Source organism: Vicugna pacos, chromosome 18 (assembly GCF_048564905.1).
Source record: "Vicugna pacos chromosome 18, VicPac4, whole genome shotgun sequence".
Classification (NCBI taxonomy): Eukaryota; Metazoa; Chordata; class Mammalia; order Artiodactyla; family Camelidae; genus Vicugna; species Vicugna pacos.
Window position 1 is genome coordinate 15,456,618 of NC_133004.1, and position 26,338 is coordinate 15,482,955.

Genomic DNA, 26,338 nt, shown 5'->3' on the forward strand with positions numbered 1-26,338 from the left:
TGAAAGGAGATCTTGGGCACCATTTGCAAGCCTGGCCCAGGAGAACCTCCAATGTCTGATCCCCTTGCTCTTTCCCTGTTTGCCAGCCAAATGGGGAGGACACTGAGGTGACGGGAGCCACAGAGCGGACAAAGCCTGGGTCCCTGATTGATGGTCTGGTTAGCTGCCCAGGAGCTCGGGACTGGACAGTGAGCCACAAATACAGTTCTGTTGTGTTAAGCCCCTGGGGTGTGGGGTTGACTTACAGCATTTGGCCCACCCCAGCCAATGCAGTAGGCAAAAAGAGGGTGAGCTTTTGTTTGTGTCTGTTTTGTTTTTTATTTGTGGAAGGTGAGCACAGGTAGAAAGAGGCTAGATCGGGAGGGTGGCAGAGGTCATGCTGAAGAAGGAGGACTTCCAGCAGTTTGTAAGCTTCTGGGGGATTTGGAGTCAGAGACCCCCTTCTAGTAGCTGATGCAACTTATAGACCCTCTTTCTTCCCAATACACACACTCAAACAATTGAACAGATTTTCTCTCTGAAGCCCACATGTGGAGACTCAGGAGGTCCATGGTTCCAGGTTAAGAGACACTTCAGGAGGAGGGCATAGCTCAGTGGCAGAGGGCTTGCTTCGTGTACACAAGTCCTGGGTTCAATCCCTGGTACCTCTGGTGAAAAATAAACAAACAAGAAGAAATGCGCCAGGCGATGGGGAACCACTTTAAGAAAGAAATGTCAGATGTAGCTAGGGAAAATTTTCCTGGTAGTCAACTAAGTTTTGTTTGTTTTCCTTCTGAGTTGTCTCTCACCCGGTAGCGCAAGGACAGGCGGGTCTGCCTTTTCAACACCAACTGGGACCCAGCTCCCCAATCTCTGCGGAGCGGCTAAGACGTGCTTTTCTTCCCGTGACCACTAGAGGGCGCAAGGACCACGAGCGGCGGCTGAATCTTCGCACAGCCCAGGTCGCTGGGGTCAGGGCCCTGGCTGGTGATTCAGCACTGGAAGGCCCTCCCGGCCCCACCAGGGAAGGAATAGCAGGCTCTCCGAAGCCCCAGGACAGCAGGTAACACCCTCCCTCCCCGCAGTGTCAGAGTATCTGTTGGCATCTGTTCCGGCCATGCTGATGATAGTCTGGGGTGGCAGTGCCAAGAGACCTGGAGAAACATCCTCAGGGGGTCTTGCCTCCCCTCCTCAGTTTTGCATTCCTGACCCTTGACCCCACGGAGAAGCCACAGGGCAGCTTGAACCCGTCTCAGCCCCTCCCCAGACAGTCTGGCTGTGTCTGAGAGCACACAGGTACATTACAGGCTAGAATAACCCTGTAATGGATCAGGCTGTGCTTCCTGTAGGAGTCTCGGTTTTTATTTACCGTAAGTAATCCTGCTTCTCCCACCAGACTTGAGAGCAAGAGGAGGAAAACGGTAGGAGCGTAGCTAGGAGTTTGCTTAAACCAACATGATGACCTCCAGGGGCGGCCACAGCAGCAACTGGGACCAACCTAGGCCTCTGATCTAATGAGCCTTGAGCAGAGGTGGCACCGGCAAGTGCAAAGGGCCTGGGGCTCCGGAGTCCAAGAAGCTTGGGTTCAAACCCAGCAGCTCTAGTTAACTTCCCTCTCAGGGCCTCAGCTTCTTCACTATGAAAGTGGAGGTGATCTTCAGGACAGTGGTAGGAGATGATTCCCCAGCAGCCATCATAGTAGGGCCTCAATACAGAGCGGCTAAAATTAGACAGTGGCTTGAAACAACCACGTTATTAGCCCTCCAGTTCTGTGGGTGGGCTCGCCAGGCTATCCCACAGCTGATCTTGCTTGGGGTCTCTCCACTATTGCAGTCTGATGGATGGGGTCATTGTGGAGGCCTCAACGGGACCTGGAAAGGCTGGGCGCCCCCTGCACGCCATGCTGCCTCAGGGTCTCTCCTCTCCACGCGGCCCCGTCCCTCAGGACTGCCAGTCATTGTCTACTGCATCCTGGGACCCCCAGAAGCGCAAAAATGGAGCCAGCCAGTCTCTTGATGCTTGGGTGTGGAACTGACACAGCATGTCACATGTCATCGTCCATTTGTAAGTCCCAGGCAGCACAGACTCAACGTAGGAGGTAACTGCCCGAGAGAGCAAATACCACAGGGGCCCATTGTCAAGGCCCAGACATGATGAGATGGTGTATTAGTGTCCTGTGGCTGCCGTAACAAACTACCGCAGACTTAATGGCTTAAAACAATGCACATGTATTATCTTACAGTCCCAGAGGTCAGAAGTCCAAAATAGGTCTCATGGGGGCTCAGATCAGGTAGGGCTGCCTTCCTTTCCGGAGGCTTTAGGAGAGGGTCCTTTTTTTTTTTTTTTTCCACCTCTTCCAGCTTCTAGAGACCAACCACGTTCCTTGGTCTGTGGCTTCTTCCCCATCAAAGCGCATTACTCCAGCCTCTGTTTCCACCATCCCACCTCCTTTTTCTTCCATGACAGCCTACCAACTGTCTTTATAAATAAAGTTTTATTGGGACACAGCCATAGCCATTCATTTCAGATTGTCTGTGGTTACTTTGCACGACAAGGGCAGAGTTGAGTAGTTACAAGAAAAACCATGGCCCACAAAGCCAAAAATATTTACCATCTGGCCCTTCATAGAAACGTTTGCTTTCCCTGGTTTAAGTCAATGGTTCTCAACCCTGGCTGAACATTTAGAATCATATGGGAACACTAACCTTTTTAAGATGCCGCAACTCTGGGCTCCACTCTCAGACCTCATAATTTGATTGATCTATAGGTGGGCTCAGGACATCAGTATTTCTTAAGAGCTAGCCAGGTGATTCTGTCGGGCAGCTAAGACTGAGAACCACTGGTCTAAGCCAGTCCTGGCAATTCTGTTCCCTTTTAACGGGAGCTGGCTTGGGGATGGGATGGGGATGGGAACCAACTCTGGCCAATGAACCATAATGGGAAGTCCACTGACGTGGTGGAGCTGGGAAAGCTTTCCCACCCTGATAGAAAGACAAGCATAAGGAAGAAATGGCTCTGTTTGCTGCTGACTCTCCCTTTCTGCTGTGGATGCTGTTGTGTAAGGGTTTGATGGCTAGAGCTCTGGCAGCCATCTTTTGACCATGAGGGGATGATTGAAAAGCCACAGTATTGAGGTTGGTGGAGGAGAAGGACAGCAGAGCCTGGGTCCTTGAGGACATCACCGAGCTGCCAAACCAGCCCTGGGATACCTCCCTTTGCACTTCTTGTTAAGAAACAGTAAGCATCCTTATGATTTGAGCCCTGCTGACAGGGTTTTCTATCACTTACAGCCAAACATATTCCTAAATGACACAACATTCTGGTGGGAAGACAGAAAGAAAAGCAACAACTGCAATAGAGGCGGTATAGTGAGTTGAACAGGTGGCTTCCCAAAGAACATGTTCACATCTTAATTTCTAGAGCCTGCTAATGTGCCCTTATTTGGAAATAGGGTCTTTGCAGCTGCAAAGTTAGGATCATGAGTTGAGATCTTGAGATGAAGTTGAGGATCTTGAGATGATTTGGGATGATCCAGGTGGGCCCTAAATTCAATACTGAGTGTCCTTATAAGAGACATACAGAAACAGACATGAAGAGACAAAGGCTACATGAAGACAGAGGCAGATTGGACTGGTGCAGCACCAGCCCAGGGGCACCATGTCAGAAGTCACAGAAGCCAAAGAGGCAAGGATTGGACTTTCTCCTAGAGCATGCAGAGGGAGCACAGCTTTGCAGGATACCAGACTTCTGGCCTCCAGAACTGTAAGAGAATAAATATCTATTATTTTAAACCATCAAGTGTGTAGTAATTTGTTAGAGCAGCCACAGAAAACGAATACAGTGGGTAAGTGTTACAGTGGAGCTAGGAAGAAGGCAGGGCATTGAAGCCCACCAGGAAGCAATCAGACTACAGGCAGACGTTGGAGATACTGTGGGTTCTGTTCCACCACCACCACAATGAAGGAAATATTGCAATAAAGCAAGTCACACGAATGTTTTGATTTCCTGGTGCATATAAAGGTTATGTTTACACTATACTCAGTCTATTAGTGTGCAATAGCATTATGTCTAAAAGTATGTACATGCCTTAATTTAAAAAGACTTTATTGCTAAAAAGTGCTAACCATCATCTGAGCCTTCAGCAACTTGTAATCTTTTTGCTGGTGGAGGGTTTGAAATGTTGAGAGAATTACCAAAATGTGACAAATGCTGTTGGAAAAAATGGCACTGATAGACTCACCCGATGCAAGGTTGCCACAATCCTTCAATTTGTAAAAAAAAAAAAAAAAAAATGTGATTTCTGTGAAACGTAGTAAAATGAAGCCTGTACGTTTCCATAAAGTTGATTCTTAAACTCTTCTGTTTCTCCGACACATATATAGTGAATCAGTGTTCTGGCTTAAAAGTGTGACCAATGCAGGGGACGTGGCATCAAACACGAGAGACCTCATTCCTGAATTTACAGAGGAAGACAGAATGTTAAACAAGCAGTTATAACACCATGGCCATTGCTGTGCTATGAAGTGATGGAACTATGCAAAGGGATATCCAGTCTTTGGTGATCAGGGAAGGCTTCCTGGAGGAAGCAGCATCTGAGCTGAGAAATTAACAGGTAGAAGTCAATTAGTGAGTGGAGAGAAAGGAGCATAGAATAGGCTCTCCAGTGGCAGCTCCTGTTCTTCGTCTATATTGTGTCTGTGACTGGCCTCTGATACGTTGAAAAGAATTCAACAGACGGACCAGATGGCAAACCCAAACCATAACAAAGGATGTAAAGTACAGATGGCTGTAAAAAAAAATTATGTGTAGCAAACGTTGTTTTTACCAGCACTGATTCTCCTTTCTTCTGGTAACACCCTCTCAAATTTCCTTTGGGAAACGAGCAGTCTTTCATCTTAGCTTATGCGGTTTACATGGGGTGGATCCCATTCCTAGATTCCTGGGTGGTCACATGACCCAGTTCAAGCAATCAGAGAATCTCATCCTTCTAGTCATAACTCGCTCAGGGTGAACAGGTGACCCAGTGAGCATCAGTGCTGGAAAGGGATGTGGTCTCTCCGCTGGCGTTGCTAAGCTGCGAGGATACGAGTTTGGAGGACCAACTAGGGAAAGCAGAGATGAGAGAGGGAGAGAGGCAGGTTCCTGATACATTATACGAACGTGTGTGTTTAAACATACCTGAAGCTAATGTGTTCTTTTTCAGTTGTGTGGGTCAGTTCTTCTACTGCTATTTTTCAAATTATTTTTACTACATTTTCTTTAGTTCTCTACCTAGTCTATCTATATCTTCATTCTGTATTATCTGTCTCTGGGTGTGTATCCCTGTACTCTAGCATCTGCCAGTTACGAACCCTCATCAAACTCTTCACCCCTAAATATTTTAGTATTTGTCTCCTAACAGCAAGGACGTTGTCCTATATAACTGTAATCCAGTTATCATATTTAAGAAATTTAACATTAATTGTGACAACTTGGATGAATCTGGAAGGAACTCTGCTAAGTGAAATAAGTCAGACAGAGAAAGACAGATACCGAAAGATCTCACTTGTATGTGGAATCCAAAACACAAAGTAAGCAAACAAACAAAACAAAATGAAAACAGACTCACAGAGAGCCAGTGGGTGGTTGCCAGAAGGAAGGGAGCTTGGGGAGTAGAGAAAATAAGGGAAGGGAATTAAGAGGTACAAACCTCCAGTTATATAATAAATGAGCCACAGGGAATTTAATACATGGTGTAAGGAATAGGACCTACAATACTGATGGTTACTAGACTTCTTCTGGTGATCGTTTTGTAATGTATGCAAATACCAAATCATTATGTAGTACACCTGAAATTAAGATAATATTGTTCATCAACCATAGTTCAGTTTACAAAGAGAAATTTAACAACAACATCATAGTTTTTTCCGACACACGGCCCACGTGGAATTCTCCATCTTGGTTCCAGTTCAGGATTATGCATTACACTCAGCTCTCAGCTCTCAGACCTCTTTAATCTCTGACATTTTTTCTTTTTGTGATATTGACGTTTTCATCTGGGACAGCTGTTTTGCAGGCTATCTCAATTTGGATTTGTACAATGCGTTCCTCCTGATTAGATTCTGACAAACTATTTTTGATAAGACTTCCTGTGTGATGGTGTGTCCCTCACAGTTCCTTGCCGACAGAAAGAATTTGATGTTGGTTCTTCTCATCATCGATAATGTTTAATGGTCTTTTATCTCAGGTGGCATCTTCCAGATTTATCCACTGTAAAAGGCACCTTCTATCTCTTGTAATGAATTAGTCATCCGTGGGAATGATACTTTGAGATGTACCCACTCCTCCAAACACACAGCTTTTTAAAAAGAGAGTTTGAATTGGGTGTCTGTCACTTGCAACCAGAAGCATCCCACTCGCCATAGTGTGTGCCTGGAATTGAAATTCACCCTTGTTACTGGCTCTGTAAAAATGGATCTGGGCCCTTGAAATTTTTTCTTGTGCCAGCTGGCACTGAAGCTTTGTCAGTAGAGGGCACTGGAGAGACACTTCAGGAGAAAAGAGCTTGACTTCCTGTTCCATTTGCTCACTTGGCAGGCTCTCGGAGTGTACTGAGTAATTTCTCCAGTACCAAGTTCCTCCAGGCTAGCAGCACCCAACAGCCAGCAGCTCAGCCCTGCACCCTCAGCACCCTTCCTGGGGCGCTCCTGGAGCAGAACTGTCTCCACCCCTGCCTTGCCCCCAGATTCCCCGGTGCCTGCCTCCTGCAGTCCACGTGGCTTCCCCAGAGTCCAGCCCCTGGGTGTGGGCAGTTTCTCCCAAAACCAGGCATCTGCAGTGCTCAAAGCCCAGCAGTGGCCACCAACTTCCCCCTGACGTCGCAGCCCCCTCAGACAGTTCTGTTGTGTGGAATCTCCAGGGAGACACCTCCCTGGGAGCAGCTCTCCCCTGCCCCCTAGAGAGCAGATTTCCAGCAAATTCCAGGAGGCAGATTTCCAGAAAGTTCTACCACCCCACCAACAAGGTCTGAATCTCAGCCCTGGGGGTACAGGATCTCTTCCTTGGTTGTCCTAGCTCATCGCTAGGGGCCAAGCCCTCATTACTCCAATCCCTATTACAGTTAATAATTCTTTACATTAAACTTTCCCTATTCTAATTGCCACATGGTTTCGCTCTCCTGGTTGGACCCGGGCATATGTATATATGGTGTGTGTGTACACATATAAAGTGTCATAGGAGGGGGGTTGTTTTTCACTTCTACTTTAAACTCTTGCATAATGGTTGAGTCTTTTTAAAAACAATCACCAATCCCCTTTGCAGTTGTAAAGTTTGCTAGGGGGTAGCGGGCAGTGGCTAAGAGCTCAGGCCATGTAGCTGAGGAGTTGGTGCTTTATCCCAGCTCCGCCACTTGCCACCTGTGTGATCAGGGATGAGCTACTCAACCTCTTGGGCCTCCCAGTTTCCTCATTTGCAAAATGAGGGTAATAATAGTCCTTGTTTCCTGGGGGTGCTGTTTATGCATACAAGCCGTAAGAGATGTTAGCTGCTATTATATGTTTTAATGCAAATTGGGAGTGAGAGAGAAGGGGAAGTCCAAAGAAAGAAAGGAAGGAAAAGAAAGAATGAGCTGGCAGGAGGGCACAGGGAGCATGGAGGTGCACAGTAAAGGTCCCAGGAGCCAGGGATGAGAATCACCAGTAACCAGGAGGAGGGCAGAGAATGGGAGATTGGAGGAGGTGGGCTGGAGTGATTGGACAGGCAGCATGGAGGAGGTGACATTCACACTGGGATGTCACTCCAGGGAAGTGGAGAGAATCAGAGAGAGCTCACCGGCCAAATTAGGGAGAAGGATGAGTGCAAAGGCTCAGAGAGAGGAGGTGTGCTGTGGCCAAGATCTTCAGTTTTAGATTCAGACAGCCCTGGGTGTAACCTCCGGAGCCCCAACTTTAAGATGGGAGTAACAGTATAGTACTGTTTGAATTCTGTGCATTTGAAATGGCGCAGTGGACCAAATATGAATGAAACTTGCTTGGTGCATCCAATCTGAAATAATCTGGAACCTCCTCCCCTCAAAGTTTAAAAGCATCAGCAATCATAAGACTTTCCCAAAATTACTAGGAATGTTGGGCTTGGGATTTTGAATATGATTTGATGGCTCCTGCTACATGCATGTCTTCAGAAAATAGAAACATTTCCCAATTTGGGACAGATTTGATGGTGAATTATATGAATTTAAATTTATGCCAGGGATAAGGGATATAGCTCAGTGGTAGAGCACGTGCTTGGTCTGTGCCAGGTCCCGGGTTCAATCTAGCCTCCGGTAAGGAAAAAGACAAATTATGCCAAGTCTTTAGGAATGAATCCGAGACACAAAAGGTGTTTCATCTTGTCCCTCCTCCCTGGGGCTGTTGTGACAATTCAATGAGACTGTGTTTAGGGCAGTGCCCAGGGTCAGGTTTTCCATTAGGGACAACAGGCAATGGACCTAGGTTCCCTGAGACTTTTAGGAACCCATGGAAATATTTTGTTTTAATAGCAGAATTTAAAAAAAGAATATAAGCTTGCCTGCCTTGTATTTGCCTTGGTACCAACAGTCACAAAATATAATATTTTTTTTTTTATGGAGGAAGATCCCACAAAAGTTATCATGTGACCCTGACAGTGACTGGCATAGAATAAGCTTCAATAAATGTGAGTTCTTTTATCATCCCCATGATCGTTGCTATTACCAGCAAGAATGGGCGTGGTCATCAGACCAGCCTAGCCAGATGGAAGAGTAAATAGAGCCAAAGTTATAATGTGGACCAGCACTTGTGAGTGCTGAGCTGGGAAGGTGCACACCCTGCTTTGTGCTAAAGACAGTCATTGTCTCCTCTTATCTGCCCAACACCCGTCTCACGTGGGTGTTATTATCCCCATTCTACAGATGAGGAAATGGAGGCCAGAGAAGTTAAGGAATTTGCCCAGGATCACATAGCGAACAAGAGGGGAGGCGGGATTTGAGTCCAGGTCTCTGAGAAGCCCTATCCTCTATGTGCTAATTGGAAAAGAGAAATCCTCGAATGACAGCCCTGGGAATTTGGATCAAACAGATGACAACACGGGGAGGTTTTTGGAACACAGCTAAGTGGCATTTAGGGAGATGAATTTGGCAGCCGTGTCTGGAGTCTTGGTGGGTTGTCATATTAATTCCAGGGAGCATTCCAAGAGATGTTTAAGATTGTTAAGGACCCTCGCCACCCAGAGGATTTATTCTCTCTGGAAACAGTCAACCTGGTCATACTGTGGTTAGTACTAAACGGAGGTTAAAGGCGCTGCCACCACCCGCCCAGCAAGTGATCTGGAAAGCTATTTCTTTAATAGCCTGACTTTGTGGTGGGAAACCCCATTCATTACCTTCATGATGCTTCTGTTAGAAAAGATGTGGATCTCACAAACGTTGATCTATTAAATAAACATTTACTACATGCCTAGTTTGTGCCAGGTAGTACACTAGGTAATGGGATACAGAATTGAAAAGACTTACAAGTCTCTGCCCTCTCAGACCTTATATTCAAAGAAGGGAGTGTGTCCCAAAGGAAGCAGTTAAGCAACTGAAATAGTAATAGATTGTGGCCAGTTCTGGGAAATAAAGAAGAGGCTGCTTATTGGAGATAGAATAGAGCGATGACCGGTTGTCCTCCCATATCTCTTCTTTCTTTTAAACTCACAGATTCTCCTAATTTGTAGCTGGGCATGTGGTCATGCAGCATTTCCCAGGCTCCCTTGCTGCAGGCATGGCCATGTGACCGAGTCCTGGCCAATGGAATGGAAGCTAAAGTGATGAGTGCACCTTACAGAAACTGTCCTGAAAGAGGGGGTGGATGGGAGAACGCTGGAGCACCCGTCTTAACCACGTAATGAAGGTCATGCACAGCAGAGCAACAAGGTAGAAGGAGCCTGGGTTCCAACACCATGAAGTCCCATCTCAGTTGTGCACTGCCCACTTTCAGACTTTTAGGTGACACAGAAATAAACACCTGTGTTTGGAACCCTGCTAAGGGGAGAGGGCTTACTCTGGGTGGAGTGGTTCAGGAAGGCTTCCTGGAGGAGGAGGCATTAGAAGAATGCTGTCCAGGGGGAGGGTATAGCTCAATGGTAGAGCACGTGCTTAGCATGCATGAGGTCCTGGGTTCAATCCCCAGTACCTCCATTAAAACAAGTAAGTAAATAAATTACCTAATTATCTAATTACCTCCCTCCCAAACAAACAAAAAAAATAAATAAATAAACAAGGATGCCGTCCAGTAGAAACATAATGCAAGCCACATATGTGATTTCTAATTTTCTGGTAGCCACATTTACAAAGTAAGAAGAAATAATTCCAGCAGTATATTTTGTTTAACCCAATATGTGCCAAATATTGTCATTTCAACTTGGAATCACTACAAAAATTATTGATGAGGTATTTTGCTTTTTTTTTCAAGCTAAGTCTTGGAAATCCAGTGTGTATTTGATGCTTATAGCATATCTTAAATTTGCATTAGCCCCATTTCACGTGCTCGTAGCCGCGTGTGACTGGCAGCTCTGGTGCTGAACAGTCCAGCTCTGGAGGCATGAAAGAGCCAAGGAGAAAGGCGGCAAAGAGCAATTTCAAGCTGAGGAAACCAGGCTGAGTGCAAAGGACCAGGGTCAGAAAAATCAGGTCTGAGTAATTTAAGCTCTTACTCTACAGAATCTTCAGCAAACACAGGACTGGCCCAGCAGGGGCTGGCACACTTTAACTAATATTTTGAAAGTCCTCTGATACCAGACAGATTCCCCTTCTTCCCCTAGTAAGTGTAATGCCAGGGTCCACCACAACGAGCCATGAGCCAGACTTTCTACGTTCAAATCTGCTGTGTTTCACTGCCGTGTGACCTTGGCAAATTATTTAAAATCTCTCTGTGCCACCGTTTTCTTCACTCCTCAGGGGTGGATGATAATAATAGAACTTGCCTCAGAGGTTGTTGCGAGGAGTGTATGTTAAGCACTTAGAACAGCGCGGGGCCTGGGGTGGGCGTCCTTTTGACGTTGGCCATAGACTTGGAATTGTTTTCAGCTCCTGAGTTAATGATGTGCAAGAAGAAACAAGTAGGAGATAAACCTATTGCCAGCTGGGTTTACTGAGCTTCAGACAGGAGAGGAAAGAAGGGAGGTGAATGTTCCAAGAATGCAATTCATTTAAAGTCATAACATAAGGAAGTGGGTGGCAATGCAGACACAAAAGCACACTGGAAAAAGTTAGCCGGGGAGGAAAGTAAGCCAGGAAATAAATGGACACAGAAGAATAATGGCCGTCTCTTTTGGCCTTCCTGATATGTCCCAAGGTTCGGAAACTCTACTACCTAAAGGAGCTAGGCTGGTTTTGCAAATAAAGTTGCCTGAGTGTGAAATGATAGACTATGATGGAATCTATGGCAGCAAGTTTCTAGGTTCAGCCAACTACAGTGGGTACTAGAAGTGCATTTTCTCAATTTAACCTAGTGGAACCATTTGGAATTTCATGAGTTATGTGGCCTTGGACAGGTTGCTTAAACCCCCTGTGCCTCAGTTTCCTCATCTGTTAAATGGGATACTGGTAACTATTTCCAAGAATGAACACAGGTGAATTACTTTGAGCAGTACCTGACGTGTAGTAGTAGACGTTCAACAAGAATTAGCTACCAGTATGATTGTAGTTGTTGTCAGTAGATGCGTTGCAGAACCAGAGGGCGGTGGGGCGTGGGTGCACTAGCTAATCCTCCTACCGGTGTGATTAAAGGCGTTAGCATAGAAGTGAGACAGACCCAGATCTGCCACTTACTAGCTGAGTGACTCATTTACGTTACATAACATCTTTGAATTCAGTTTTCTCAAATGGCAAATGAAGCTGAAAATCTGCATGCATCAGCAAGATGTTTTTGCCTGTAAGGGACAGAAATTTGTATCACCCATAAGAAAATGTATCATCTCACATAGCAAAAAGCCCAGAGGTAGGGTGGCCTTCAGGAATGGCTAATCTGGAAGCAGAATCTGGTATCAAGGACCCAGAAACTTTCCATCTTTCTATCTGGGGTTCAGCTTCTTTTGTGGTTACTAGATGGCTGCTGGCTTCTCGGGGTAATTGAGGCCACATGGTTTGCTGTTCATATCCAATGAGCAATAAAGTGTCACCCCCTGATCATAGAATAAAATTCTTTCCTTTCAGTTTAATTGGTCCAATTTAAATCTCATACCCACCCATGGATTGAGAACCCATTCACTGGAGAATGCCTGAGGCTAATTGGCTTAGGCCTGTATACCTAAACCAATCACAGGCAGGGAAATGGGATAACCAAGTTTAGACCAATCAGAGCCCACCCTGGATTTGGGGATGGGGTTGGCCCTGAGTCATGTGGGCTACACGCATTTCTGGATTTCAAGAAAAGCCAGATTGGATGCTGAGTGTCCCCCACACTGCCTCCCAGGGTTATAAAGAAGATTAAATAAGAAAATGTCTTTAAAGCACTTAGCACAGTGCCTCACACCTATTATTAAGCTTATCTGTGTTGTTAGTGGGAGCTGAATTGAGTGCAGGGAACTGCTAAATTGGTTTCCAAAGAGAGAAAACGGGGAGTTCTGGCAGGATGGATTTTTTTGCTTTTTTTTTTTCCTGGCTGGGGGGAACAGTTAAAAGAGAAAGAGTATAAATATTCTTAACCATTTGCCAGCTACCAGGTGCCTTGTAAATGGACTCAGAATAATGCGGTCATGAGGCAGTACTTGAGTTTAATCTGATGTAACACCCCGAAAAAAAAAAGATGCAAATAAATGAAATGACTGATCTTAGGTGGCCATGAGGGTCATGAAGCTTGAGTTTTAGGGCCCTTATTTATCCCTTCCTAAGCCCTGAGTGTAAGGTGATAGAGTGTTTTAGACATTGTCTTTATAAGTCACACGTCCCCTTTCATACATTAGATCAGAGGTTAGCAAACTATGGCTCTTGGGGCAAATCTGGCCTGCTGTTTGTTTCTTAAGAATTTTATAATTGTAATAAAGCTTTTTTTTTCCTTAAGGTGGGCCTTTCCAAAATCACGTAAACTGCAGTCCCACAAAATATGACTTTCGCCTTTGTGTGCAAACCGACACCCATAGAGCTCAGCCAGAAGGTAACTGATAGGTGAAAATCGCTGGGAACTTCAGAGGTGGGTAAGAGTTTTTCTCTCTCTTTCTCTTTCTCTCTCTATCCTGTGAGTTGCCACCTGGCTTTATTCTGCGTGGACATTCTCTCCGTGTAGCAGAAACAATGACCTCTGGTGGCTTCAGATACCCCAGGTCAGCAGCCCCATTAGAAGGAGAGCGTTTGTCTCTCAACATCTATCTATCAATCATAGAGAAGATTCTGATTGGCCCAGGGCAGGTCACATGCCTATGTCACGAGTCAATCCAGTGGTCAGGGGAACTGGCTACTCTGACCAGCCTGAGCCACAAGGAGTGGGAAAAGGGGAGGGCAACCCAAGAGCACATGAAGTTCTCCCAGAGGAATCTGGAGAAAGGGAGGTAGGAACGTACAATGGTTGACGACACAGTGTGTTACCTCGAGAGCCTCAGCCATTCACTCCATCCTCGTCGTGTTATCACTGAGGGTACTGTGACCTGGAGACAGGTCATTGCAATTTACACAAGGTTACTCTGTATTTGCACAGCAGATCAATCAGTATTACGATATCACGAACATGATATAAAATAATCCTACCCCCACACACCCGAGTGTGTGACGGGGGGAAGGGAGAAACACATTTATCACGACGCTGCATGTGGCCTCATCATCTTGGGCCTTGTGACCCAGAAAAGTGGGAAAGGCCTGGAGTCAGACTGTCTCACAGGACTCTTTTAGGGCTCATCAAAGGGATTGCTTTTAATAAACCCACAGAGGCTCCTCCTTGTGGAAGCTACTCTCCGTGCTGCCAGAGCTGCTTTCCTAGAATAGCTACAATTCAGGGGGGTGGAGGTGGGTATATTCTCATCCATCAACCGCAGAGAATCCAACGTCTTTTTTCATCACTACCTCCAGGGACTCCGGCATGACCACACCACTCCTTTTTGTAAACTGGATATAATCGGAATCTTACCTCCCAGCGGTGTTTGGCAAAAATGTCTCCCTGCCAACCCAGGAGAATGACAGCTGTAACCAAATGCTTCCTCCGTTGTCAGGAGTCTGCTGAGACAGGAATGCAGCCAGCTTGAGCAAATGGGAGGGCTTGCAATAAGGATAAGGAGTGCCTCGCAGAACCTGAAAGCCTCAGGAGGGTCCAGAAATGGAAAACCATCAGAAATGCAGACTAGATTTGCATTTCAAGAGCCTCTTGGCTTTGTTTCTCTCGGCAGGTTGCGTTCATCCTTTCTCTCTCCAGCCTGACTTCCTCTACTCCTGGACCACTCCAAGTACCGTGGCAGCTTCAGAGCTCAGTCCTAGCCAAGCAGTGTCTTTCTTGCACTCTCTCTGTGTGGCTGGTAGAGAATATAAGGTGGCTATGGATGGTTGAGCAGGTTCCACACTGCACAAGGGACCTTGTGCAAGGAGGCACCTGGAAGGTGAACCCTGGTCCCTCCTGTGCTCATCAAGCCATGTGTCCAGGCTGAGGGCCACATCTATCCCCAGGAAAGGTCTTGCTCTAATTCAGCGAAGCTGTTGGATGGGTTAGTGATGCCCAGAACAAACCACAGCTCTTGGCTTCCCTTCAAGGAACTTCTCTTTCCCAGCTACTTGCAACTTGGCTGGGGTGGTTGATCAAGGTATTAAAGGGTAAGAATGTGCTAGAACTGGACTTGTCTTGGAACCTAAATCTTGGATCCTGGAGAGACCGTTGGCTCCTGCCCCTTGGATCCCCGAGGCTGCTCTTGTCCCTTACTAGGGTCTGGGTTGTTCAGCTTTTCCTTGGATTCTCTAATCTATCCACTCTCCTTCCAACAAATGCCTATTTTAAGCTTGAGACAGACAGAGTAAAGTTCTATGTTGCTTAGAACCAAAGAACCCTAACTTATGACAACAGCAACAACAACACATATTGAGCACTTACTATGTGCCAGGCACTGTTCAAAGTACTTTACATGTAAACTCATTTACTCCTTATAGCAGCCCTCTGAGATAGGTAATATTGGAATGATCTTCATTTCACAGATGTCAAAACCGAGGCCTGAGGAGGGGAAGTAACTTGCTCAGGATCACCTGGATGTTAAGGAGTGGACCTTGGATTTGGATTCAGGCAGCCTGGCTCCAGAGTCCAGATTCTTATAGAGACCCAATTCCAAATTCCCAGGGAAGGATTCCCGTTTGCCCAAAGTGAGTCAGCTCTGTGACACCAGGACAATAAACGGTGTAGGGGACACGGTGGGAGGGTACTTCCTGCACCCTTGTGGATATGTAGGGCTCTGCAATTCATCAGACCAATGAGTCGTGAGTGGAAGTGGCCCCATAAGACTTCTGGCAGCTCTCATTCTGTTTGGCACCATGCTAGCCTGGGTCCCTGATTCACTCCTGGGAGCAGAGCCTCTGATACCTGGCAGTGGACATGTAGCATGAGCAGGAGGTAGACTGTTATTATTTTAGGCCGCTAGAGTCACTGGGCTCTGAGAGTCATTTGTTACTGCAGCAGAACCCAACCTATCCTGGCTGATACAGTTAAAGGAATCACCTTCAAAAAATGCTTACCTGTGTGAGTCATCATGCCCAGCATCAATGCTCTGTGCCAGTATTAGTTTCCTATGGCTGCTGTAACCAATCACCCAAAACTTAGTGGTTTAAACGACACAAAATTATTATCGTACAGCTCTGCAGGTCAGAAGTCTGACATGGGTCCCTTAAGCTAAAATGAAGTTGTTAGAAAGCAGGGCTGTGTACCTATCTGGGAGCTCTAGAGGAGAATCTGTTTTCTTGCCTTTTCCAGCTTCTCTCAGAGGCTGCACTGGTTCCTTGGCACATGATACCTTCAATCTTCAAAGCCAGCCATGGTGGGTGCTATGCTTCTCACCTTGTCACATCATCGATTCTGACTCTTCTGCCTCCCTCATCCTTCTTTTAAAGACTGTGATTACATTGGTCCCACCTGGATAGTCCAGGATACGAATCCCTATTTTATTTTATTTTATTTTTTAAATTGAAGTACAGTTGATTTACAGTGTTGTGTTCGTTTCCGGTGCATAGCAAAGTGATTCCATTATACATATATATCTATTCTTTTTCAGATTCTTTTTCGTTATACGTTATTACAAGGTATTGAGTATAGTTCCTTGTGCTATGCAGTAGGACCTTGTTGGACAACTGTTTTATATGTAGTAGTGTGTATCTGTTGATCCCAAACTCCTAATACATCCCTCCCCCTGCCAACTCGGCTTTCCTAAGTTTGTTTTCTATGTCTGTGAGTCTATTTCTGTTTTGTAAATAAGTTAATTTGTATGTTTTAGATTCCATCTATAAGCGATATCATATGACATTTGTCTTCCTCTATCTGACTGACTTCACTTAATATGATAATCTCTAGGTCCATCCATGTTGCTGCAAATGGCATTATTTCATTATTTTTGATGGCTGAGTATATATATATATATGTAAATATACATTATATCTTCTTTATCATCTGTCGATGGACATTTTGATTGTTCCATGTCTTGGCTATCGTAAATAGTGCTGCTATGAATCTAATCCCTATTTTAAAGTCAGCTGATTAGCAACCTCAATTCCACCTTGGCGTATAAGGTAACACATTCACAGATTCTGGAGACCTAAAGGAGGACAATGTTGAGAAGTCACGATCTTGCCCACCCCACCCTTCTGAGGAAGTCACTCACCAGGGCAGCTAGACACCAGATCTCCTTTCTCTTGGTCCCAGACAGAGACCAGGCTCTGTTGACTGCCATGAGGTGCCCTGCCACATGGAGTGCTTGTGACTGTCACAAACTGGAAGAGATGAAAATAAGTATGATCTCTCTGAGATGTCCCTGGTCCCTGCAGAGGAGACAGGCGCCACCAGGTAGCAATGCTGCTGCCGACATTGTCTTCCCACCCAGGCCAACCAGATCTGTACGTCCGAGCACTTTTGCAATAAAGTCTATCTTTTTCTGAGTGGTGCCATGCTGATAACAAACATGGTATGCATTGGATCCAAACTGTGGTCCTGACTACCCCAGCCCCTCGCATCAAATTCCCAACCAATTCCCCTTCCTACTATCAGCAGCATCCTCGGAATTGAAAGGACGTCTGATAGGGGTTTCTGTTGCAGTTGGAGAAAAAGACAAATGAGGTCTCAGTGCCAACTCTGTGGCCTGAGAAACATCTCCCACAGCGGGAGGCAGGGTGCGGACTTCCTGGTCGTGGTACACGCTGGAACCTGCCACCTGTCCAGGGTGTCTGGTGTGGGAAGGCAGCATGGAATGGCTGTGAAGCACTCAGACAACCTTGAGTTCAAATCCCAGCTCTGCCTCTTACTAGCTGTGTGACTTTGGAAGAGTTATTTTGTGTCTGCCTCTGAAAAATGGAGATGATAATTATAGTACCGTCTCCTGGGAGTGTTACGAGGGTAAACATGCAAATGTGGATGCAAATATCATGCAAATTTGCCTAGTATGTCCTAAATAAATGTTTGCTCTTGCTTTTACCATCATCTCAATAGGAATGATAAGAAATTAAGAGCTCATATGTTTTCTAGACCCAGGTGATCCCATCAGCTGGTACAAACATAAATATAAGAGAGAGAAATTTACAGTTGGTTTAGCAGTCATATACCATATTGTATTCCTATGGTTTCCCCAGAGGTAGTCCAAAACCCAGCTCTAGCAGAGTCTGTGTGTTGGTGGCGGGGCGGCAGGGGTTGCTGGGAGGGGCCTGGGAGAAACTGCAGGTGTCCAGGCCCCAGCCCAGCCTGACTGAAAGTGAGACCTAGGAATCTGCATTTAAAAACCATCCCTGGGGATTCTTGTGCTTATTGAATTGAAAACTGCCCTCTCTTTGTAAAGAGCCTCAGGAAGGAGAGGAAAATTGCAGGCCATTGTCTGGGATGTCAGGAGCATCTCAGCGTAAGGCAGGCCAGCAGGGTGCGGGATGGGGCAGGCCCACTCTTTCCTTTCTTACAACGCTGCTGCCTGGCTTCCCTCTGGCAGCAGATGTGCAGAGAGGAAGCTGAGCGCTGGGTCTGTGTCAGTTCCTGGCCTGCCCACATCAGGAGTAAACGGGTGCTTCGTGGTTTCTAGTCTGGTGGTTCAGCCCATTGAAGTCACAGCCAGTCCCTCTGGCCCCCAGGGGAAAAGGCTGACCTGTCTCCAGCCTAGCGAGGTGACGGCTATGGTAGAAAAAGCATCAAAGAGAAGGCGGGCAGAATGAGCCAGCATCCGCCCTGCTTTCCTGCAAGCAGCAGGCTGTGTCCACTCCAGGTGGCACCTGCAGTCAGGGAAAACCCTGCCCCAGTTTTTCCCTGGGAAACTTTCATTTCTCATCCCTCCCTGCTCCTGGGAAAACACTGACTGCTCTTGCTTCATGTGAGTTTGGCATCACATGGAGTTCAAGAGCATAGATTCTGGAGCCAGGTTCAATCTCCAGATCTGCTGTGTGACATTAGGCCAGTTACCAAACTGCTCTGTTGCTTCAGTTTCCTCATCTGTAAAATGGGGATCACAGAGCCTGCACCTTATTGGGTCCAGACGAGGACTGAATGAGTTAATGTATGTCAGGGGCGCAGACCACTCGCTGCTTGTGATGTGGCAAGTGAAAAATAAGTGTTTCTTGGTACCTTTGTCAATATGACTGCTAATAATAATGAATAATGTTCTCCAGGTGCTTCCCAAATCCCTGAGCCTGTGCTGAAAGCTTTAGGTGCATGATATAATCTTCATAAAAACCGAATATCCTACTGTATGGCGCACTATTATATTATAGACTATTACAACATATACTCAGTATGTTGAAATAACCTGTAATGAAAAAGAATATAAAAAGGAATATATACATGTGTAACAGAATCACTCTGCTCTACACCAGAAATTAGCACAACGTTGTAAACCAACTATACTCCAATTAAAAAAAAAACCAATAGGTGCCAGAACAGTTGGACTGTGGTGATGGCTGCACAACATTGTGAATGTACTTCAGTGCATGTGAATTTTGAATGGTGGGTGCACTTTAAAATGGTAAATTTCATGTTATGAATATTTCACTACACATACACACACACACACAAACCCAACAGGGCTGGAGCTATTGTGACCACTCCTACATTACAAATGAGAAATACAGGTCAAAGAGCCCACGTGCTGGCCTGCATTCACTGAGCTGGGGGCAGCTCACCTGGATTTTATCCCAGCATGCTTGGCACTGTTGTGAACACAAAGACCCACTGGACTGTGCCGTTTCTCCCCGCCCCCACCCCCTTCTGTCCCATCTTTCATTCCTTCATTCAACAAATATGAGTTATACCCCTCCTGTGTGCCAGGTCTGTACCAGATCTGGGGATTCAGCAGACGGCAAGGAAGGTGGTCGTCACACGCTTGCCCAAATGAAGGTGCTTTACAACCCCAGGGCAAGTGCTGAGAAGGAAAATACCTGGAGAGGAGATAATCACTGGCTCCAAGTAGTCAGGGGAGTTTGGTGATAGCATCCAGGAGGAAGTGACAGAGTCAGGAGTGAGAGATGAATAGGAGTCCCTGGAGGGAGGAGGGAGGAGAACACTGTAAGCAGAGGAAGCAGCCACTCGTGCAAAGGCCCTGGGGCCCCTGTGGCTGGTGAGGAGAGCATACTGGAGATGGAAGAAGCCAAGTGTTGGGAGGACCACAGGCGCCCAGCCATGCAGGCTCCCTTTGGGATTCTTTCTTTGCCTTTGTCCTAGGAGTAGCAACCTTTGAGGGGTTGAAACCAGGGAACTCCATGACTAATTCGCCACCCCCAGGAAAGCCCACTTCTCCCCAGGCTTGACATCCTACTGGCAGCCATGAGGAGTCCCAGCAGCCCTCCTGCAAATCCCCTCCGTCCTCCCTCCCACCACACCACATGCGGCCTTATCCGACCCTCAGGCCCTACCTCTGCCCTCCTCTGGCTGCCCCCCTCCCTGCTTTATTCCTCTCCAGAGACCCCTGCAACACTCTGTATTTCATTTCTTGGCTTGTCTCTCCCCCAGAATGAAGACTCCTCAAGGCCAAAGACTTTTGTCTCTCTGGTGCCCCCAGCACCCAAACAGGGCCAGGCATCTAGTAGCTGCTCAATATAACAGGCACCCAACCATTGAAAGGAGTCCTAATGCCATCTGCAGATGGGAAGGGAGCAAGCATGACTTAGGGAGGGGGTCCACATCGGGGTGTGGATGGAGGCACTTGGTCTGCAGAGAAATGGGAATGTTCCTGCCCGGTCAGGAGCAGCCCTAGAAAGGCTTCCAAAGATCATCTTGGCCCGGGAGAGGAGGACATGTTTCCTTCTTAGAGGAGAGATGGCCCAAGGTCAACCTGTATGTGAGAGCAGAACTGAGGTTAGAAGCCTAATCCAGTCTCCCCCCAGCTGGTTGAATCTGAGCGAACCAACCAGTGAGGCCCCTCCTGTGTTCCTGCAGCTCAGAAAGAGCGGGAAGCCAGCCTCCAGGGCTTTCCCTCCTAATGCAGCGCCTCCTCCTCTCCTCCTTGTGTCTTCAAGGCTCAGCTCTGAGGCCAAGTCCTCCAGAACAGGGGGAGGGGGGAGAAATGGGAGGGAGAGGAGGGGAAGAAAAAGGAAAGGAGGGGAGCCATCCCAATTTGCTTCTAAGGTAAAAACTCCGGTTTTCTCACGTCTTGTCTTTCGATTCATTCATTCACCAAATTATTTTTTCAGTTGAAGTATAGTTGATTTACAATGTTGTGTTAGTTTCTGGTGTACAGCATAGTGATTCAGTCATACACATATATAATATATATCTTTTACAGGTTCTTTTCCATTATGGTTTATTACAAGATATTGAACACATTTCCCTGTGCTATACAGTAGGTCCTTGTTGTTTATCTGTTTTATATATAGTATATATAGTATCTGCTAATCCCAAACTCCCAATTGATCCCACCCCCTCTTTCCCCTTTGGTAACCACAAGTTTGTTTTCTATGTTTGTAAGTCTTTCTTTCTTTCTTCCTTTAGCATTGAGGTATAGTCAGTTTACAATGTTGCGTCAATTTCTGGTGTACAGCATAATGTTTCAGTTATATAAATATATATATATATATATACACACACACATATATTCCTTTTCAGATTTTTTTCATTATCAGTTTCTACAAGATATTGAATCTAGTTCCCTGTGCTACACAGTAGAAACTTGCTGTTTAGCTATTTTATATATAGTAGTTAGTATCTGCAAGTCTCAAACTCCCAATTTATCCCTTCCCACCCCGTTCCCCTACCGCTGTAACCATAAGTTTGTCTTCTATGTCTGAGTCTGCTTCTGTTTTTTAAATAAGTTCATTTGTGTCATTTTTTTTTAGATTCCACATATAAGTAATATCACATGGTATTTGTCTTCCTCTGTCTGACTTCACTTAGTATGATCATCTCTAGGTCCATCCCACCAAATTGCTTTTGAGCCCCAGTGATGTGCAGGCTTTGGGGAGACAGAGAGGGGGCAGGGGACGCTCTTCCTGCTTCATGGAGCTAACAGTCCAGTGGGGGAAGTGGACAGATACTATCAGAACAGATTGATGATGATGATGATTTCTATTATTATTATTTTGGACAGTCTGTATAGAGTTGAGCTGAGCTCAATGTCAGGATCAGAAGGAGACATCCTAGAACCCTCATGACAGTGACAGCCAGCACGCAGGTTCTCTGCTCTCTACTTTGTTCCATTTGCAGAGTAACCCCGGGGGCTACCATCAGTATCTCCATTTCTCAGGATTCAAACACCAAGGCACAGAGGAGCCTCCCCTGACAAGGAGCAGGGCTGGCAGGCCCACAAACTAGGGCTCTTGGGCTCTTCCCTCCTACAGCTCCTCCTTAGAAGGCGCTCCTGAGACGGCCCCCCTCCCCACTCTCTCTCGCCCTCAGCCTGCCTTGTTTCTTTTCCTGGCGCTTATAGACGTATCTATTTTTTTGTCTTGTCTCCTCCATGAGAATGTACGGCCAAAGGAATCTTGTGGATGACTCATCCCCGCCTGGTGCACACGCCCGAAAATAATTGGATTTAGAAAGAAATGAGTTCCATGGACTTTGATTAGCCCTTTAACATTATATCAGTTCCAGGAGTTTTCCAATTCTCACCAGTGTGGCTGTATTTGGTTCACAGTCTTGTCCCAAGGGCCAAGCACAACACCAGGCACATAGTAGGTGCTCAGTAAAGACTTGTTGAGGAAATGACTGGATGAGCAGAGCTATTTGGGTCTTTTCTGCTAAATTAGACCCATGTCCTCCTTTTCCTCCTCTATACTTCCTGCCCCCCTCCCTTCAAAACTTTTGAGTCCTACTGGAGGTCATGCACTCATTTAGAGCCTTGGATAACAAACCAAAAGGGACATAAAGTGGATTCGATAGATACGTTTTTAAAAATTCCTTTTTAAATGACGTACCGGGGGAGGGTATAGCTCAAGTGGTACAGTGTGTGCTCGGCATGCATGAGGTCCTGGGTTCAGTCTGCACCTCTTCTAAAAACAAATAAACCAATTTCCTCTCCCCTCCACCAAAAACACCAAAAAACAAAAAACGTACCAAACACTATTTTGGTATGTTATTTTATTTATTTATTTATTTATTTGTTTATTTATTTATTTATTTATCTGTCTGTCTGTCTGTCTATGTATCTATCTATCTATCCATCCATCCCTTGGGGTATTTTTTCAGCTTTGGTAGGCTTAACATACAAACATTGCATGTATTTAACATGTGCATTTTGGTGACTTTGAATATACGTATGTACCCATGATGCCACCAGCACAATCAAGACAACAAGCCAATCTGTGACACAACACCCCCAAAGATTTCTTGTGTTCCTTTGCTTTTTTTTTTCTTTTGTCTTCTTTTTTGTAGCAAGAACACTTCACCTGAGATCCACTCTCTCAACAAGTTTTTAAGAGCATGACACTGTCGTGTTAAGTACAGGGTCTGTGTTGTACATACAGCACATCTATGGAACTTACTCAGCTTGGAGTTAGAACAAAGCTGTAGAGGGACGATCAATTCTTTGGAGGGGGTAAGGGTAGACTGCAGAGCGTGGGGTCACTGGAGAAGGCTTCAGAAAGAGCAGAAGTTTGAGGAAGACTCTGAAAAATGTCCAGAATTTCGTCTTTTTCTGTGGGCTGTGGAAACTGCTGGAACAGAAGTGCAGAGGTAGAGAAAGACAAATCCTGTATGATGTCACTTACGTGTGGAATTTTAAAAGTACAACAAACTGGTAAATTAGAACAGTAAAAATAGAAGGAGACTCACAGATACAGAGAATACACTTGTGGTTACCAGAGGGGCACACAGGGATAGGGGGTTGGTGGGGTACAAAGTATTGGCTGTAAGACAGGCTGTATTGTACAACATGGGGAATATATAGCCAATATTTTGTAATAACTGTAAATGGAAAGTAACCTTTCAAAATTATATTAAAAATGTGAAAAATAATAAAATGCAAAAAAAAAAAAGTGTGGAGGTGACTAACAGCAGAGGAAATGCAAGCACCTGGGGCAGCTAAGTGTGAGGGGTCTCGCAGGGGGTAGCAGTTTATCAGGCCAGTAAGCCCTTTTTAAACTACTTAAGACTCAAACAGCTGCATATTTAACTAATGGTTATATTTGCAGCAGATTTTACGTCAACATTAGGAGGGTTTTATTTTTTGGGTGGTGGATATAGCTCAGTGGTAGAGCCCATGCTTAGCATGCACGAGGTTCCAGATTCAATCCCCAGCACCTCCATTAAAAAAAAAAAAAAAGATACAAATGAACTTATTTACAAAACAGAAACAGACTCTCAGACATAGAAAACAAACATGGTTCCGGGGGTTGAGGGGAAGGGGATAGGAAGGGATAAATTGGGAGTTGGAGATGTACAGTTACAAGCTGCTATATATAAGATAGATAAACAGCAAGATCCTACTGTATAGCACAGGGCACTATTTTCAAGACTGTGTAGTAATCTGTAATGAAAAGGAATGTGAAAACGAATATATGTATGTGTGTGTATGACTGAAACATTATGCTGTACACTAGAAATTGACACAACATTGTAAATTGACTATACTTCAATTAAAAGTTAAAAAAATTTTTCAATATATATAGAAGGGTTTTAATTTTATTGAGTTATAATTTACATATCATAAAATTAACCCATTAAAAGTGTACAATTTCATGGTTATTTAGTAAATTCACCTACTTGTGCCACCTTCACAATAAACTGATATTAGAACCTTCCCATCACTCTCAAAGGATCCCTTGGGTCCATTTACAGTTAATCTTGTTTGCTCCACCAGCCCCAGGCAGCCAGTAATCCACTTTCTGTCTCCATGCATTTGCTTATTCTGAACATTTCATATGAATGAATCCTACTCTAGGCAGCCTTTTGCATCTGGCTTCTTTCACTCAGCATCATGTTTTCAGGGTTCATCCATGTATGTCATTCTTTTTTATGGCTGAATAATATTCTGTGCTGCAGATAAGCTGTGTTTTATTTATCCATTCATCAGCTGATGGACATTCCAGTTCTTCCAGTTTTAGATTATTGTGAATAACGCCCCTAGAAATGTTGACCCGCAAGTCTGAATGACCGTATGTTCTCATGTCTCTTGGGTAGATACCTAGGAGTGGAAATGGTTTGATGGTAAATTTACGCTTGTTAAGAAACTGCCAATACTGTTTTAGAAGTGTTTTTATAAAAGGCTGCAGAGTGGGTGGTGGGAATAGCTCAATGGCAGAGCGCATGCTTAGCATGTACTAGGTCCTGTGTTCAATCTCCAGTACTTCCAACTTTTTTTTAAAAAAGGGATACAGAGTGTGTCTCACCTAGGCCTCAAGGTGATACTCCTGCTAGATGCGGGTGAATCAGGACTCCCAGCAAAGCTGTAGAGGCCATGTCCTTTACCATACACTCACTCTCAGAAGCCCTTTGTTCATTTAGAAACTTGAAATCTTTCTTCACATCCTTTTGGAAAAATCCCAGACAATGAAGTCTTTTCCTACTAAGCAGCATCTCTCTTTTAAAAGAATAGCCAAGGCAGGGAGGGTATAGCTCAGTGGTAGAGTGCATGCTTAGCATGTGCAAGGTCCTGGGTTCTATCCCCAGTACCTCCATCAAAAAAATTTTTTTAAATAAATAAACCTAATTACTACTCCTCCCACAAAAAACCCAACAACAGCAAAATAAAGGTGAAAAAATAAAATAATAGCCTTGGGACATATTGAAAGAAGTGACCAAAGTCTGCAAAAACCTCCCTTGTCATCTTATATGATATTAAAATTAAGGTAACTGGAGTTGTGAGAAAGAGCCCACTGGGTGCAAATTTCAATCAGCCTGTACATTTGCTATTTAACATTTCTGAGCATTTTTCATGTTTTGTATAGACTATATCATTTGGTCAGTAGAGATTTTTTTTTTTAGAGACGCAAATGGTTTCAGATCGGTAGCTTGGACTAAGCTGGTGCAGTCATGACAAATGGTCTCTCTGCCCACCACCTGTCCCTGTAGTAACAGAACTATTGATGACAGATAGTCCCTGGGTGTCACCTAGACACAAAATCAGGCTGGAAGCTAAGCAAGGGAGGGGATTGAGAACTTTTCATGTCTGTGTGCAGAGGACTTACGGCAGGGTCCAGCATAGAGTAGGTGCCACATCACGTCAGTGCTCTTGGAATGAGTAAACACATGCATGAGAGTGTGGGGATTAAGCTGTCTTGATCTTCAGCCTTTGCTGAGACCACACTTTGCATTGGGAGTGGGGCTAGGCACTGACTAGAAACAAAAACAGGCACTGCCCTGGCCCCAGGGGGACTCTTACACCTGTTGGGGGCAGGCCAGGCCTCTTCAAAAGTTGCCAAGGCTTTTAAGACGACCACAGTGGGGCATTAGAGGAGCAGCGCGGAGGTCTTTTAAGCCCTGGCCCACGTGCAACCACACAGGCTGTTTGGCCACGAAGGCAGCCCTGTGTGTAGGTTTATGGACATGTGCAAATCTCTGAAAGGACTCACTAGAAATGGTTAATGTTGTGTTGAGGGATCCGAACAGTATTGCTTCCATGCTCAAAAATTTCTTGTTGAGACCCTGTGTCACTCAGAGTAATAGCCAACGTCCTAACCGGGGGCTGTAAGCACACGCCACTCCCTACCTCTGGGCTCTCATCTCCTCTTCTCCCAACTCTCTCCATTCAGCCACCCTGCCTCCTTCCCCTCTTCTTTGTCCAGCAAACCTTACACAGACGTGCCTCAGGGCCTTTG

General features: G+C 45.5%; 1 long non-coding RNA gene across 1 annotated transcript; it reads right to left on the reverse strand.

Annotated features, from left to right (window-relative positions):
- Positions 1-299: 299 nt before the first annotated feature.
- Positions 300-26,338, reverse strand: LOC140686913 (uncharacterized). The gene is made up of 5 exons (XR_012060919.1): positions 26,230-26,338; positions 19,529-19,629; positions 16,786-16,894; positions 4,220-4,432; positions 300-647 (listed from the first exon to the last, which is right to left on the reverse strand). It is a non-coding gene; the product is annotated as an uncharacterized lncRNA (long non-coding RNA).